This window comes from Durio zibethinus, chromosome 25 (genome assembly GCF_047325235.1).
Source record: "Durio zibethinus cultivar Kanyao isolate XHJ-2024 chromosome 25, ASM4732523v1, whole genome shotgun sequence".
In the NCBI taxonomy this organism is placed as follows: Eukaryota; Viridiplantae; Streptophyta; class Magnoliopsida; order Malvales; family Malvaceae; genus Durio; species Durio zibethinus.
Window position 1 is genome coordinate 2,628,863 of NC_143186.1, and position 19,079 is coordinate 2,647,941.

Genomic DNA, 19,079 nt, shown 5'->3' on the forward strand with positions numbered 1-19,079 from the left:
GTTTATTTTTATTTTTTCCTTTTTTGGTATTTTATTTAATTTTTTCTCTTAATTTATTTTTCATTTATTTTTATTTTTATTTTAAAAAAGTTTTATAAAGTTCAAAATTTTTTGTTTTCTTTTTTTTTTGCTATTTTTTCTACTTTGTAATTTTTTAATAACTTTTGCCCTTCACAATTATCCTTCTTTTTTCTTTTTCTTTTCATATGCTTTCATTTTTACTTGTTTTTATTTTTTCGTTGTTTTAAAAATTTTTATTTTTCTGTTTTTTATTCCTAATCTTTTGTCTTTTCTTGCTTTTCTTTTTTTTTTTTCACAAATTTCCTTTCATTTCTTATTTGCGTTTTTAAATTCTCATACTTTTTTTTTTATTTTGCATTGACTTTTCTCTTTTTTAATTTTTTGTCTGACTTTTTATATTGTTAGGTCTTATATGTTTTTCAATTTTTTGTATTTTTTAGACTAATTTTTTTTTCATTTTGTCATTCCATTTCATTTTTGAATTTTTTATTCAATTTTTATCCTTTTTTCTTTTTTTGTGCTTTATTTATCTTTTTTCTTTTGCTCTAATTTTTTTCTTTCTTTATTTATAGTTTCATAAATTTTTGTAAAGTTTTGGAATTATTTATTTTTCTATCTTTTTTTCTTTAATCATTCTTGGTTATTTTCTATTGCATTTTTATAATTTTTCATTAACTTTTTCTCCTTTCAAATTTTTCTTCTTTTTTTTATGTGCTTTCTTTTTTTTTTTTTTTTAAATTTTCTATAAATTTTTTTCTTTTTGTTTTCTTTCATATTTTTGCCTCTTCATTTTTTATTTTTTTCTCAAATTTTATTTTATATATTTTGTATTTTCGTTTTTTATTTTTTTCTTGCTTTTTCTTAAATCTTTTTGTTCACACTTTTTTTTATTAACTTTTATTTTATTTTTCATCTTTCATATTTTATATCTTTTTCCACTATTTCTTATTTTTTTTTCTTTGTACATTCTAAACTAAAAGTTTTTTCCATTTTATATTTGAAATTTTTATTCATTTTGTCTTTTTATATTTTTTTGATTCGCTAATTTTTTATTTTCTTACTTTGTTACTTTTTGCTTTTGTTTATTTTTATTTTTTCCTTTTTTGGTATTTTATTTAAATTTTTCTCTTAATTTATTTTTCATTTATTTTTATTTTTATTTTAAAAATTTTTTAAATGTTCAAAATTTTTTATTTTTATTTTTTGAATCTTTTTTATTTTCTTATTTTTTGTGCTATTTTTTCTACTTTGTAATTTTTTACTAACTTTTTCCCTTCACAATTTTCCTTCTTTTTGCTTTTTTTTTTTCATATGCTTTCATTTTTACTTGTTTTTATTTTTTCGTTGTTTTAAAAAATTTTATTTTTCTTTTTTTTATTCCAAATCTTTTGTTTTTTCTTGCTTTTCTTTTTTTTTTCACAAATTTCCTTTCATTTCTTATTTGCGTTTTTAAATTCTCATACTTTTTTTTATTTTGCATTCACTTTTCTCTTTTTTAATTTTTTGTCTTACTTTTTATATTGTTAGGTCTTATATGTTTTTCAATTTTTTGTATTTTTTAAACTAATTTTTTATTCAATTTTTGTCCTTTTTTATTTTCTTACTTTTTTCTTTTTTTGTGCTTTATTTATCTTTTTTCTTTTTTTATGTTCTTTCTTTATTTATAGTTTCATAAATTTTTATAAAGTTTTGGAATTTTTTTTTCTATCTTTTTTCTTTTATCATTCTTGGTTATTTTCTATTGCATTTTTATAATTTTTCATTAACTTTTTCTCTTTTCAAATTTTTCTTCTTTTTTTTATGTGCTTTCATTTTTTTTTGTTCACTTTTTTCTTTGTTTCAAAATTTTCTATAAATTTTTTCTTTTTTTTTTCTTTCATATTTTTTCCTCTTCATTTTTTATTTTTTTTTCTCAAATTTTATTTTATATATTTTGTATTTTCGTTTTTTATTTTTTTCTTGCTTTTTCTTAAATCTTTTTGTTCACACTTTTTTTTATTTCTTCTTCATAATTTATATTTTTTATTGACTTTTATTTTATTTTTCATCTTTCATATTTTATTTCTTATTTTTTTTCTTTGTACATTCTAAACTAAAAGCTTTTTCCATTTTATATTTGAAATTTTTATTCATTTTGTCTTTTTATATTTTTTTGATTCGCTAATTTTTTATTTTCTTACTTTGTTACTTTTTGTTTTTGTTTAATTTTATTTTTTCCTTTTTTGGTATTTTATTTAGTTTTTTCTTTAATTTATTTTTCATTTATTTTTATTTTTATTTTAAAAAATTTTTATAAAGTTCAAAATTTTTTATTTTCTTATTTTTTTTGCTATTTTTTCTACTTTGTAATTTTTTAATAACTTTTTCCCTTCACAATTTTCCTACTTTTTGCTTTTTTTTTTTTCATATGCTTTCATTTTTACTTGTTTTTATTTTTTCGTTGTTTTAAAAAATTTTATTTTTCTGTTTTTTATTCCAAATCTTTTGTCTTTTCTTGCCTTTCTTTTTTTTTTTTCACAAATTTCCTTTCATTTCTTATTTGCATTTTTAAATTCTCATACTTTTTTTATTTTGCATTCACTTTTCTCTTTTTTAATTTTTTGTCTAACTTTTTATATTGTTAGGTCTTATATGTTTTTCAATTTTTTTGCATTTTTTAAACTAATTTTTTTTTTCATTTTGTCATTCCATTTCATTTTTGAATTTTTTATTCAATTTTTGTCCTTTTTTCTTTTGCTCTAATTTTATTCTTTCTTTATTTATAGTTTCATAAATTTTTATAAAGTTTTGGAATTTTTTATTTTTCTATCTTTTTTTCTTTTATCATTCTTGGTTATTTTCTATTGCATTTTTATAATTTTTCATTAACTTTTTCTCCTTTCAAAATTTTCTTCTTTTTTTTATGTGCTTTCACTTTTTTTTTTGTTGACTTTTTTCTTTGTTTCAAAATTTTCTATAAATTTTTTTCTTTTTGTTTTCTTTCATATTTTTGCCTCTTCATTTTTTATTTTTTTTTCTCAAATTTTATTTTATATTTTTTGTATTTTCGTTTTTTATTTTTTTCTTGCTTTTTCTTAAATCTTTTTGTTCACACTTTTTTTTATTTCTTCTTTATAATTTTGTACTTTTTATTAACTTTTATTTTATTTTTCATATTTTATATCTTTTTCCTCTATTTCTTTTTTTTTTTTCTTTGTACATTCTAAACTAAAAGTTTTTTCCATTTTATATTTGAAATTTTTATTCATTTTGTCTTTTTATATTTTTTTGATTCACTAATTTTTTATTTTCTTACTTTGTTACTTTTTGTTTTTGTTTATTTTTATTTTTTCCTTTTTTGGTATTTTATTTAATTTTTTCTCTTAATTTATTTTTCATTTATTTTTATTTTTATTTTAAAATTTTTTTCTAAAGTTTAAAATTTTTTATTTTTATTTTCTTATTTTTTTTGCTATTTTTTCTACTTTGTAATTTTTTAATAACTTTTTCCCTTCACAATTTTCCTTCTTTTTCCTTTTTTTTTTTTTCATATGCTTTCATTTTTACTTGTTTTTTATTTTTTTGTTTTTTATTCCAAATCTTTTGTCTTTTCATTTTTAGTCTTTTCTTGCTGTTTTTTTTTTTTTTCACAAATTTCCTTTCGTTTCTTATTTGCGTTTATAAATTCTCATACTTTTTTTATTTTGCATTCACTTTTCTCTTTTTTAATTTTTTGTCTGACTTTTTATATTGTTAGGTCTTATATGTTTTTCAATTTTTTGTATTTTTTAAACTAATTTTTTTTTTTCATTTTGTCATTCCATTTCATTTTTGAATTTTTTATTCAATTTTTGTCCTTTTTTATTTTCTTACTTTTTTCTTTTTCTATTTTCTTTCTTTATTTATAGTTTCATAAATTTTTATAAAGTTTTGGAATTTTTTATTTTTCTATCTTTTTTTCTTTTATCATTTTTGGTTATTTTCTATTGCATTTTTATAATTTTTCATTAACTTTTTCTCCTTTCAAATTTTTCTTCTTTTTTTTATGTGCTTTCATTTTTTTTTTGTTCACTTTTTTCTTTTCTTTTCTTTCATATTTTTGTCTCTTCATTTTTTATTTTTTTTTCTTTTTCATTTTTTTCCCAAATTTTATTTTATATATTTTGTGTTTTCGTTTTTTATTTTTTCTTGCTTTTTCTTAAATCTTTTTGTTCACACTTTTTTTTATTTCTTCTTTATAATTTTATATTTTTTATTAACTTTTATTTTATTTTTCATATTTTATATCTTTTTCCTCTATTTGTTATTTTTTTTTCTTTGTACATTCTAAACTAAAAGTTTTTTCCATTTTATATTTCAAATTTTTATTCATTTTGTCTTTTTATATCTTTTTGATTCGCTAATTTTTTATTTTCTTACTTTGTTACTTTTTGTTTTTGTTTATTTTTATTTTTTCCTTTTTTGGTATTTTATTTAATTTTTTCTTTAATTTATTTTTCATTTATTTTAAAAAATTTTTATAAAGTTCAAAATTTTTTATTTTTATTTTCTTATTTTTTTTGCTATTTTTTCTACTTTGTAACTTTTTAATAACTTTTTCCCTTCACAATTTTCCTTCTTTTTGCTTTTTTTTTTTCATATGCTTTCATTTTTACTTGTTTTTGTTTTTTCATTGTTTTAAAAATTTTTATTTTTCTGTTTTTTATTCCAAATCTTATGTCTTTTCAATTTTATTCTTTTCTTGCTTTTCTTTTTTTTTTTCACAAATTTCCTTTCATTTTTTATTTGCGTTTTTAAATTCTCATAATTTTTTTTTATTTTGTATTAACTTTTCTCTTTTTTAATTTTTTAGCTGACTTTTTATATTGTTAGGTCATATATGTTTTTCAATTTTTTGTATTTTTTAAACTAATTTTTTTTCATTTTGTCATTCCATTTCATTTTTGAATTTTTTATTCAATTTTCGTCCTTTTTTATTTTCTTACTTTTTTCTTTTTTTGTGCTTTATTTATCTTTTTTCTTTTACTCTAATTTTAATTTTATTTTTTATTTTCTTTCTTTATTTATAGTTTCATAAATTTTTATAAAGTTTTGAAATTTTTTATTTTTCTATCTTTTTTTCTTTTATCATTCTTGGTTATTTTCTATTGCATTTTTATAATTTTTCGTTAACTTATTCTCCTTTCAAAATTTTTTTTTTATGTGCTTTCATTTTTTTTTGTTCACTTTTTTCTTTGTTTTAAAATTTTCTATAAATTTTTTTCTTTTTGTTTTCTTTCATATTTTTGCCTCTTCATTTTTTATTTTTTTCTTCTTTTTCATTTTTTTCTCAAATTTTATTTTATATATTTTGTATTTTCGTTTTTTATTTTTTTATTAAATTTTTTTGTTCAGACTTTTTTTTTATTTCTTCTTTATATTTTATATTTTTTATTAACTTTAATTTTATTTTTCATCTTTCATATTTTATATCTTTTTCCTCTATTTGTTATTTTTTTTCTTTGTACATTCTAAACTAAAAGTTTTTTCCATTTTATATTTGAAATTTTTATTCATTTTGTCTTTTTATATTTTTTTGATTCGCTAATTTTTTATTTTCTTACTTTGTTACTTTTTTCTTTTGTTTATTTTTATTTTTTCCTTTTTTGGAATTTCATTTATTTTTATTTTTATTTTAAAAAATTTTTATAAAGTTTAAAATTTTTTATTTTTATTTTTTGAATCTTTTTTATTTTCTTATTTTTTTTGCTATTTTTTCTACTTTGTAATTTTTTAATAACTTTTTCCCTTCACAATTTTCCTTCTTTTTTCTTTTTTTTTTTTCATATGCTTTCATTTTTACTTGTTTTTGTTTTTTCGTTGTTTTAAAAATTTTTATTTTTCTGTTTTTTATTCCAAATCTTATGTCGTTTCAATTTTATTCTTTTCTTGCTTTTCTTTTTTTTTTTTTCACAAATTTCCTTTCATTTTTTATTTGCGTTTTTAAATTCTCAGAATTTTTTTTTATTTTGCATTAACTTTTCTCTTTTTTAATTTTTTAGCTGACTTTTTATATTGTTAGGTCTTATATGATTTTCAATTTTTTGTGTTTTTTTAACTAATTTTTTTTCATTTTGTCATTCCATTTCATTTTTGAATTTTTTATTCAATTTTTGTCCTTTTTTATTTTCTTACTTTTTTCTTTTTTTGTGCTTTATTTATCTTTTTTCTTTTGCTCTAATTTTTTTCTTTTTTATTTTCTTTCTTTATTTATAGTTTCATAAATTTTTATAAAGTTTTGGAATTTTTTATTTTTCTATCTTTTTTTCTTTTATCATTCTTGGTTATTTTCTATTGCATTTTTATAATTTTTCATTAACTTTTTCTCCTTTCAAATTTTTCTTTTTTTTTTTACGTGCTTTCATTTTTTTTTGTTCACTTTTTTCTTTGTTTTAAAATTTTCTATAAATTTTTTTCTTTTTGTTTTCTTTCATATTATTGCCTCTTCATTTTTTATTTTTTTCTTCTTTTTCATTTTTTTCTCAAATTTTATTTTATATATTTTGTATTTTCATTTTTTATTTTTTTCTTGCTTTTTCTTAAATTTTTTTGTTCACACTTTTTTTTATTTCTTCTTTATATTTTATTTTTTTTATTAACTTTATTTTTATTTTTCATCTTTCATATTTTATGTCTTTTTCCTCTATTTATTATTTTTTTTTCTTTGTACATTCTAAACTAAAAGTTTTTTCCATTTTATATTTGAAATTTTTTTTCATTTTGTCTTTTTATATTTTTTTGATTCGCTAATTTTTTATTTTCTTACTTTGTTACTTTTTGCTTTTGTTTATTTTTATTTTTTCCTTTTTTGGAATTTTATTTAATTTTTTCTCTTCATTTATTTTTATTTTTATTTTAAAAAATTTTTATAAAGTTCAAAATTTTTTATTTTTATTTTCTTATTTTTTTTGCTATTTTTTCTACTTTGTAATTTTTTAATAACTGTTTCCCTTCACAATTTTCCTTCTTTTTGCTTTTTGTTTTCATATGCTTTCATTTTTACTTGTTTTTATTTTTTCGTTGTTTTAAAAATTTTTATTTTTCTGTTTTTTATTCCAAATCTTTTGTCTTTTCTTGCTTTTCTTTTTTTTTTCACAAATTTCCTTTCATTTCTTATTTGCGTTTTTAAATTCTCATACTTTTTTTATTTTGCATTCTCTTTTCTCTTTTTTAATTTTTTGTCTTACTTTTTATATTGTTAGGTCTTATATGTTTTTCAATTTTTTGTATTTTTTAAACTAATTTTTTATTAATTTTTGTCCTTTTTCATTTTCTTACTTTTTTCTTTTTTTATTTTCTTTCTTTATTTATAGTTTCATAAATTTTTATAAAGTTTTGGAATTTTTTTTCTATCTTTTTTTCTTTTATCATTCTTGGTTATTTTCTATTGCATTTTTATAATTTTTCATTAACTTTTTCTCTTTTCAAATTTTTCTTCTTTTTTTATGTGCTTTCATTTTTTTTTGTTCACTTTTTTCTTTGTTTTAAAATTTTCTATAAATTTTTTTCTTTTTGTTTTCTTTCATATTTTTGCCTCTTCATTTTTTATTTTTTTCTCCAATTTTATTTTATATATTTCGTATTTTATTTTTTTCTTGCTTTTTCTTAAATCTTTTTGTTCACACTTTTTTTTATTTCTTCTTTATAATTTTATATTTTTTATTAACTTTTATTTTATTTTTCATTTTTTATATCTTTTTCCTCTATTTGTTATTTTTTTTTCTTTGTACATTCTAAACTAAAAGTTTTTTCCATTTTATATTTCAAATTTTTATTCATTTTGTCTTTTTATATTTTTTTGATTCGCTAATTTTTTATTTTCTTACTTTGTTACTTTTTGTTTTTGTTTATTTTTATTTTTTCCTTTTTTGGTTTTTTCTTTAATTTATTTTTCATTTATTTTAAAAAATTTTTATAAAGTTCAAAATTTTTTATTTTTATTTTCTTATTTTTTTTGCTATTTTTTCTACTTTGTAATTTTTTAATAACTTTTTCCCTTCACAATTTTCCTACTTTTTGCTTTTTTTTTTCATATGCTTTCATTTTTATTTGTTTTTGTTTTTTCGTTGTTTTAAAAATATTTATTTTTTTGTTTTTTATTCCAAATCTTATGTCTTTTCAATTTTATTCTTTTCTTGCTTTTCTTTTTTTTTTCACAAATTTCCTTTCATTTTTTGTTTGCGTTTTTAAATTCTCATAATTTTTTTTTTATTTTGTATTAACTTTTCTCTTTTTTAATTTTTTAGCTGACTTTTTATATTGTTAGGTCATATATGTTTTTCAATTTTTTGTATTTTTTAAACTAATTTTTTTTCATTTTGTCATTCCATTTCATTTTTGAATTTTTTATTCAATTTTTGTCCTTTTTTATTTTCTTACTTTTTTCTTTTGCTCTAATTTTATTTTTATGTTTTATTTTCTTTCTTTATTTATAGTTTCATAAATTTTTATAAAGTTTTGGAATTTTTTATTTTTCTATCTTTTTTTCTTTTATCATTCTTGGTTATTTTCTATTGCATTTTTATAATTTTTCGTTAACTTTTTCTCCTTTCAAATTTTTCTTTTTTTTTTTATGTGCTTTCATTTTTTTTTGTTCACTTTTTTCTTTGTTTTAAAATTTTCTATAAATTTTTTTCTTTTTGTTTTCTTTCATATTTTTGCCTCTTCATTTTTAATTTTTTTGTTCAGACTTTTTTTTTATTTCTTCTTTATATTTTATATTTTTTATTAACTTTAATTTTATTTTTCATCTTTCATATTTTATATCTTTTTCCTCTATTTGTTATTTTTTTTTCTTTGTACATTCTAAACTAAAAGTTTTTTCCATTTTATATTTCAAATTTTTATTCATTTTGTCTTTTTATATTTTTTTGATTCACTAATTTTTTATTTTCTTACTTTGTTACTTTTTGCTTTTGTTTATTTTTATTTTTTCCTTTTTTTGGAATTTCATTTATTTTTATTTTTATTTTAAAAAATTTTTATAAAGTTCAAAATTTTTTATTTTTATTTTTTGAATCTTTTTTATTTTCATATTTTTTTTGCTATTTTTTCTACTTTGTAATTTTTTAATAACTTTTTCCCTTCACAATTTTCCTTCTTTTTGCTTTTTTTTTTTTCATATGCTTTCATTTTTACTTGTTTTTGTTTTTTCGTTGTTTTAAAAATTTTTATTTTTCTGTTTTTTATTCCAAATCTTATGTCGTTTCAATTTTATTCTTTTCTTGCTTTTCTTTTTTTTTTCACAAATTTCCTTTCATTTTTTATTTGCGTTTTTAAATTCCCATAATTTTTTTTTACTTTGCATTAACTTTTCTCTTTTTTAATTTTTTAGCTGACTTTTTATATTGTTAGGTCTTATATGTTTTTCAATTTTTTGTTTTTTTAAACTAATTTTTTTTCATTTTGTCATTCCATTTCATTTTTGAATTTTTTATTCAATTTTTGTCCTCTTTTATTTTCTTACTTTTTTCTTTTTTTGTGCTTTATTTATCTTTTTTCTTTTGCTCTAATTTTTTTCTTTTTTTATTTTCTTTCTTTATTTATAGTTTCATAAATTTTTATAAAGTTTTGGAATTTTTTATTTTTCTATCTTTTTTTCTTTTATCATTCTTGGTTATTTTTTATTGCATTTTTATAATTTTTCGTTAACTTTTTCTCCTTTCAAATTTTTCTTTTTTTTTTTACGTGCTTTCATTTTTTTTTGTTCACTTTTTTCTTTGTTTTAAAATTTTCAATAAATTTTTTTCTTTTTGTTTTCTTTCATATTTTTGCCTCTTCATTTTTTATTTTTTTTCTTCTTTTTCATTTTTTTCTCAAATTTTATTTTATATATTTTGTATTTTCGTTTTTTATTTTTTTCTTGCTTTTTCTTAAATTTTTTTGTTCAGACTTTTTTTTATTTCTTCTTTATATTTTATATTTTTTATTAACTTTAATTTATTTTTCATCTTTCATATTTTATATCTTTTTCCTCTATTTGTTATTTTTTTTTCTTTGTACATTCTAAACTAAAAGTTTTTTCCATTTTATATTTCAAATTTTTATTCATTTTGTCTTTTTATATTTTTTTTAATTCGCTAATTTTTTATTTTCTTACTTTGTTACTTTTTTCTTTTGTTTATTTTTATTTTTTCCTTTTTTGGAATTTCATTTATTTTTATTTTTATTTTTTGAATCTTTTATGTTTTCTTATGTTTTTTGCTATTTTTTCTACTTTGTAATTTTTTAATAACTTTTTCCCTTCACAATTTTCCTTCTTTTTGCTTTTTTTTTTTTTTTCATATGCTTTCATTTTTACTTGTTTTTGTTTTTTCGTTGTTTTAAAAATTTTTATTTTTCTGTTTTTTATTCCAAATCTTATGTCTTTTCAATTTTATTCTTTTCTTACTTTTCTTTTTTTTTTTCACAAATTTCATTCCATTTTTTATTTGCGTTTTTAAATTCTCATAATTTTTTTTATTTTGCATTAACTTTTCTCTTTTTTAATTTTTTAGCTGACTTTTTATATTGTTAGGTCTTATATGTTTTTCAATTTTTTGTGTTTTTTAAACTAATTTTTTTTCATTTTGTCATTCCATTTCATTTGTGAATTTTTTATTCAATTTTTGTCCTTTTTTATTTTCTTACTTTTTTCTTTTTTTGTGCTTTATTTATCTTTTTTCTTTTGCTCTAATTTTTTTCTTTTTTGTTTTCTTTCTTTATTTATAGTTTCATAAATTTTTATAAAGTTTTGGAATTTTTTATTTTTCTATCTTTTTTTCTTTTATCATTCTTGGTTATTTTCTATTGCATTTTTATAATTTTTCATTAACTTTTTCTCCTTTCAAATTTTTTTTTTTACGTGCTTTCATTTTTTTTTTGTTCACTTTTTTCTTTGTTTTAAAATTTTCTATAAATTTTTTTCTTTTTGTTTTCTTTCATATTTTTGCCTCTTCATTTTTTATTTTTTTCTTCTTTTTCATTTTTTTCTCAAATTTTATTTTATATATTTTGTATTTTCGTTTTTTATTTTTTTCTTGCTTTTTCTTAAATTTTTTTGTTCACACTTTTTTTTATTTCTTCTTTATATTTTATTTTTTTTATTAACTTTAATTTATTTTTCATCTTTCATATTTTATATCTTTTTCCTCTATTTGTTATTTTTTTTCTTTGTACATTCTAAACTAAAAGTTTTTTCCATTTTATATTTCAAATTTTTATTCATTTTGTCTTTTTATATTTTTTTGATTTGCTAATTTTTTATTTTCTTACTTTGTTACTTTTTGCTTTTGTTTATTTTTATTTTTTCCTTTTTTGGATTTTTATTTAATTTTTTCTCTTCATTTATTTTTATTTTCATTTTTATTTTAAAAAATTTTTATAAAGTTCAAAATTTTTTATTTTTATTTTTTGAATCTTTTTTATTTTCTTATTTTTTTTGCTATTTTTTCTACTTTGTAATTTTTTAATAACTTTTTCCCTTCACAATTTTCCTTCTTTTTGCTTTTCTTTTCATATGCTTTCATTTTTACTTGTTTTTATTTTTTCGTTGTTTTAAAAATTTTTATGTTTCTGTTTTTTATTCCAAATCTTTTGTCTTTTCTTGCTTTTCTTTTCTTTTTCACAAATTTCCTTTCATTTCTTATTTGCGTTTTTAAATTCTCATACTTTTTTTATTTTGCATTCTCTTTTCTCTTTTTTAATTTTTTGTCTTACTTTTTATATTGTTAGGTCTTATATGTTTTTCAATTTTTTGTATTTTTTAAACTAATTTTTTATTAATTTTTGTCCTTTTTCATTTTCTTACTTTTTTCTTTTTTTGTGCTTTATTTATCTTTTTTCTTTTTTTATTTTCTTTCTTTATTTATAGTTTCATAAATTTTTATAAAGTTTTGGAATTTTTTTTCTATCTTTTTTTCTTTTATCATTCTTGGTTATTTTCTATTGCATTTTTATAATTTTTCATTAACTTTTTCTCTTTTCAAATTTTTCTTCTTTTTTTATCTGCTTTCATTTTTTTTTGTTCACTTTTTTCTTTGTTTTAAAATTTCTATAAATTTTTTTCTTTTTGTTTTCTTTCATATTTTTGCCTCTTCATTTTTTATTTTTTTCTCAAATTTTATTTTATATATTTCGTATTTTCGTATTTTATTTTTTCTTGCTTTTTCTTAAATCTTTTTGTTCACACTTTTTTTTATTTCTTCTTTATAATTTTATATTTTTTATTAACTTTTATTTTATTTTTCATATTTTATATCTTTTTCCTCTATTTGTTATTTTTTTTCTTTGTACATTCTAAACTAAAAGTTTTTTCCATTTTATATTTCAAATTTTTATTCATTTTGTCTATTTATATTTTTTTGATTCGCTAATTTTTTATTTTCTTACTTTGTTACTTTTTGTTTTTGTTTATTTTTATTTTTTCCTTTTTTGGTATTTTATTTAATTTTTTCTTTAATTTATTTTTCATTTATTTTAAAAAATTTTTATAAAGTTCAAAATTTTTTATTTTTATTTTCTTATTTTTTTTGCTATTTTTTCTACTTTGTAATTTTTTAATAACTTTTTCCCTTCACAATTTTCCTTCTTTTTGCTTTTTTTTTTTCGTTGTTTTAAAAATTTTTATTTTTCTGTTTTTTATTCCAAATCTTATGTCTTTTCAATTTTATTCTTTTCTTGCTTTCCTTTTTTTTTTTTACAAATTTCCTTTCATTTTTTATTTGCGTATTTAAATTCTCATAATTTTTTTTTATTTTGTATTAACTTTTCTCTTTTTTAATTTTTTATTTGATTTTATTTTATATTTTTTATTAACTTTTATTTTATTTTTCATATTTTATATCTTTTTTCTCTATTTGTTATTTTTTTTTCTTTGTACATTCTAAACTAAAAGTTTTTTCCATTTTATAATATTTTATTTATAATAATTAATATTAATTAATTATTAATATAATTAATATATAATATTTGAATTACTCTTGCTTATAACAATTATAAATTAATAATTAATATTTTAAATAACTAATTTTATTTACTATAATTAATTATAATAAGTTTTATAATTTGTGCGAATGAGGATTTTGTTATAATATATATTATTTTTGAATCTATTTTTAGAATAAGTTATATCTAATAAATATAAATAACTTATATTTATTAGTAATTAATAAAATAGTTAAATTATATAACTAGTTTAAATAATTATGACTATTTGATTTTACCAAATTATAAAATCAATTAATTATTATTTATTTATTTATATTTGATAAATATAATAGATATAATTAAACATAATCTTCTAATTTATAGTTATAATTAACATATATATTGTTATAGTTATATTAATTATTTTTGTTTATATAAATTATTTATTAATAATTATTAAAAAGTCGTAATGATTTGAAATAAATAATTGCTTAAGTAGTCATAACTATTTAACTAGTTTGATGAACAGATTTATTTTTTAAATCTCTTATTAATTTTTGAAATATCAATAGATTAGTATTATTTTATTCCAAACAAACATATATGTTTGTTTTATGACAAAGGGACATAACAATTTGAAATAGATAATTGTTCAAATATATAATTATTTGTATATAAAAATTATAAAATTTTAAATTTATAATAAATTAATCTAATTAATATAATATAACTAATAATAATTCATATAATTATAATATAATTACTTAATAATTAATTAATTATTATAACATTAAATTAATATGAATATATTATTAATATTAACAATAATTTTTAAGACTATTTATTGATATTAATAAATAGTAATAAAAAATTGTCATAATTTTTATAAATTTGTTAAAAATTTATACCATAATTTAATTATATTTAAAATTGTCATAATAAATTACTATTAATAAATAATTTATTAATATAAATTAAAATAATTTTAATTTTAATATTATAATTTAATTATATTGTTTAATTAATAATATTATTTAAATTAGTTATTATTTAAATAAAATAATTTAAACAATTATTTTATGACAAAACAAAAGTTCATAATGATTTGAAATAGATAATTGTTTAAATGGCCATAATTATTTGAATTGATTTGATAAACTGATTTATGTTTTAAATCTCTAACTTATCAATTTTTATAATATTAATAAAGTAATATTATTTTATTTCATATAAGCTTTTATGAACTAAAACAATTGTTTTATGATAAAATATAAGGTCATAATGATTTTAAATATATAATTGTTCAAATAGTCAAAAATATTTGAACTTGTTCGGTAAATAGATTTTTTCTAATTTCTTACTTAATAATTTTCTGAATGTTAATAAATTAGTATTATTTTATTTTGAATAAGCATGTATGAGTTGAAGCAATTATTTTATGACTAAACAAAAGGTCAAAATGATTTGAAATAGATAATTGTTCTAATAGTCTAACTATTTGAACTGATTCAGCAAACACATTTATTTTTTAAATCCTTACTTATTAATGTTTAGAATATTATTGATTTAACAATATTTTACTCTGAATAAGCTTGTTGAACAGAAATTAAATGTTTTAAGACAAAACAAAAATCATAATAATTGGAAACAGATAATTGTTCAAATAGTCATAACTATTTAAACTGGTTCAGTAAAGGGATTTAGTTTTTAAATCTCTTATTAATTTTCAAAATAGTAATAAAATAGTATTATTTTATTTTGAATAATTTTGTATGAATAGAAACAATTGGTTTTGGAACATTAATTTTTAAATAAATTTATTTTTAAAATTTTTACTTATTAATTTTTGGAACATTAATAAATTTATATTATTTTATTTGAAATAAGCTTGAATGAATAGAACCAATTGTTTTATGACAAAACAAAAGGTTGTAATGTTTTGAAATAGATAATTATTAAGATAGTCATAACTTAATTTATATAATTAAATAATTATATTATTAATTATAAATAAATTTTATAATTTATTATTTGTAATTGTAATTTATATATATTAATTAATTAATAAGTTTGATTAATATTAACAATTGCAATAATTTAATAGTAAATATTTTATTATAAATATATAATCATTAAATACATTATATAATTAATTAATTAATTAATATTTATTTAAAGTTATATATAATTTATAAATATATTAAATTATATATTTAATAAAAAATAATAGTTATCAAATAGTCATATATAATCATTTATATAATTTAGATATAAATTAATTAATAATATATAATTATTATAATATTAATTATTTAAATTTATACTATATAAAATTATTATTATTATAATATTTAAATTATAATTATAAACCTTTTGTTACAAAATAAATCTATTTTTACAATAAGTTATATCTAATTATAAGAATAAGTAATAAGTTTACAATTATTGATTTGAATAAACATATTTAATTAATATTAAATTTATGAATATTGATTTTAATTAAAATATTTTAATTATTGACTTTTATTAATTAATAGATATCTAAAAAGATTTATTTTTAAATAGTTTATTAACTTATATAAGTATATTAATAAATTAATTTGAACAATTATCTAATATAGCTATATTAACTTATAACAATTATATTAATTAGTTATATTAATATTTATTAACTTATTATAGAGTTATATAATATTTGCAAAATATTAATAAAGTAGTATTATTTTATTTTGAATAAACTTGTATGAATAGAAACAATTGTTTTATTATTAAATAATAATAAAATATTATAATTATAATATTATATAAAAATACAATTAATAAATTTAATTTATTATAATAATATAATAATGAATATTATAATATATCCCTATTTTATAATCAATTAGTACTATTATTTGAATAGTTTACTAAATTAATATAATATAATTAATTTAATATTAAACAATTGTTATAAATAATTACTTATTTGATTTCTAATTAGTATGCATTTGTTAGGATTTGAAAAGGTCTTAACTAGGCTTCAAATATAACGATAATTTATAATTTAAATATTAATATATTATAAATATTTATAATAGTTATTCATAATTATAGTATATTAATTATTAATAACTATTTATAATATTTAGTAATAGTATAATTATAAATTTTTAACTAAGTTTAAAAATATATAAAAGAAAATACGATTATATGTTAACTGTTATTTAATTAATCAAATAGTAAAATAATATTATATTATTATTTTATAAGGTATTAAACTAATAATATAAAATCTAGTTATTATTATAATTTATATTTAATTAATAGTTAACTTATTATAAATATCAATTATTAATAATATTTTATTTTTATTTTTTTTGACAATCTATAGATTGTGTTTATTAATTTAAATTTAAAAAAGTATTTGAATTTTAAAATTAATATAAAATGTTGTCGTAATGGTTTTGTGTCTGCCTGATGAATTTGAAAACAAAATTAAAAAATGAAAAACTAACAGAGTCGCCACCAATCTTTTTTGGCTAAGTGCGATTGGCCACCTATTAAAGTATATCCTTTTAATAAAATCTTAAAATTAATTAAGAAATTTATATAATAATATTAACTTATTTATAATTTATAAATAATCTAATTGTAATCCTTTACTAGTCAAATAATTTATAATATATTTTGCAATTAGTATCTAACTAAAAATAAATTAATTAATAACAATAATAATAAACAAAATTATTCAAATTTTACTTACAAAAATATTAATTTGATAAAAAGTAATTATCAAATAACTTTGATAATTTATCAAATAATAAAAATTTTTAAATCTCTTTCAAATTATTAATTTAAAATAAATTGATATTTATATAGTATTATATAGTAATTTTATATTTAATTATATAAATATTAATAAAGTAATATTATTTTATTTTGGATAAGCTTTTATGAAATGAAACAATTGTTTTACGATAAAACAAAAGGTTATAATGATTTTAAAATAATAATTGTTTAAATAGTCATAACTATTTAAACTTGTTTAGTAAACAGATATTTTTTTAATTCCTTTCTTATTAATTTTTTTAATGTTAATAAAATAGTATTATTTTATTTCAAATAAAGCATGTATGAACTGAACAATTATTTTATGGTAAAATAAAAAGGTCAGAATGATTTGAAATAGATAATTATTATAATAGTCTTAACTATTTGAACTGGTTCAACAAATACATTTATTTTTTAAATCTCTTACTTATTAATTTTTAGAATATTAGTAGTTTAGCAATATTTTACTCCGAATAAGTTTGTATGGATAGAAATAATTGTTTTATGACAAAACAAAGATCATACTGATTTGAGATAGATAATTATTCAAATAGTCATAACTATTTGAATTAGTCCGATAAACAGATATAATTTTTAAATCTTTTATTAATTTTCAAAATATTAATAAATTATTATTATTTTATTTTGAATAATTTTGTATGAATAGAAACAATTGTTTTATTATAGAACAAAGGATCATAACTATTTGAAATAAATAATTATTTAAATAGTCATAATTATTTGAACTTACTCAGTAAACAAATTTATTTTTTAAATATTTTACTTATTAATTTTTGAAATTTTAATAAATTAGTATTATTTTATTTCGAATAAGCTTTTATGAATAGAAAACAATTGGTTTATGACAAAACAAAAGGTCATAATTATTTTGAATGTGTTCAAAAAACAAATTTATTTTATATATTTTTACTTATTAATCTTTGGAATATTAGTAAATTTATATTATTTTATTTGAAATAAGCTTGTGTGAAAAAAAACAATTGTTTTATGGCAAAACAAAAGGTCATAACAATTTGAAATACATAATTGTTCAAATAGTCATAACTATTTGAACGTGTTTGGTAAATAGATTCCTTTTTTGAATCTCTTACTCATTAATTTTTGGAATAGTAATAAATTAGTATTATTTTATTTTGAATAAGCCTATATGAATTGATATAATTGTTTTATGACGAAACAAAAGGTTATAACGATTTGAAATAGATAATTATTCAGATAGTTATTACTATTTGAACTTGTTCAATAAACATATTTATTTTTAAAATTTTTTACTTATTAATTATTGAAATATTAATAAATTAATATTATTTTAATCCAAATAAGCTAATATGAACAAAAATAATTGTTTTATGACAAAAAAAAAGGTCATAATGATTTGAAATAAATAATTATTCCAATAGTCATAACTATTCAAAATTATTCGGTAAACAGATTTGAAATAAGCTTGTATGAATAGAAAAATTTATTTTATGACAATACAAAAGGTTATAGCAATTTGAACTAGATAATTGTTCAAATAGCCATAATTATTTGAACTTGTTTGATAAACAGATTTATTTTTTAAATCTCTCACTTATTAATTTTGGAATATTAATAAATTAGAATTATATTATTCTGAATAAGCTTGTATGAACAAAAACAATTGTTTTGTGAGAAACCAAAAGTTCATAATGATTTGAAATAGATAATTGTTCATATAGTCGTAATTGTTTGCACTAGTCAAGCCAAATGATACATTTTCAAAATCCATTACTTATTAATTTTCAAAATATTAATAAATTAGCATTACTTTATTCCAAATAAGATTATATGAACAGAAAACAATTGTCAAATGGTCATAATGATTTGAAATAAATATTTAGTCAAATAGTTATAACTAATTGAACTAGTATGGCAAACAAATTTATTTTTTAAATCTCTTACGTATTAATTTTTAAAATATTAATAAATTAATATTATTTTATTCCAAACAAACTTATATGAACAAAAACATTTGTTTTATGACAAAACAAAAGGTAATAACAATTTGAAATAGTTTTGTAAACAGAATTGTTATGACTTTTTGTTTTGTAATAAAACAATTGTTTTTGTTCATGCAAGCTTATTTGGATTAAAATAATATTAATTTATTAATATTTTGACAATTAATAAGTGAAAGATTTAAAAAATAAATATGTTTACCAAATAAATTCAAATGGTCAAGATTATTTGAATAATTATCTATTTCAAATAATTGTGACCTTCTATTTTGTAATAAAATAATTGTTTTAGTTAACATAAGCTTATTTGAAATAAAATAG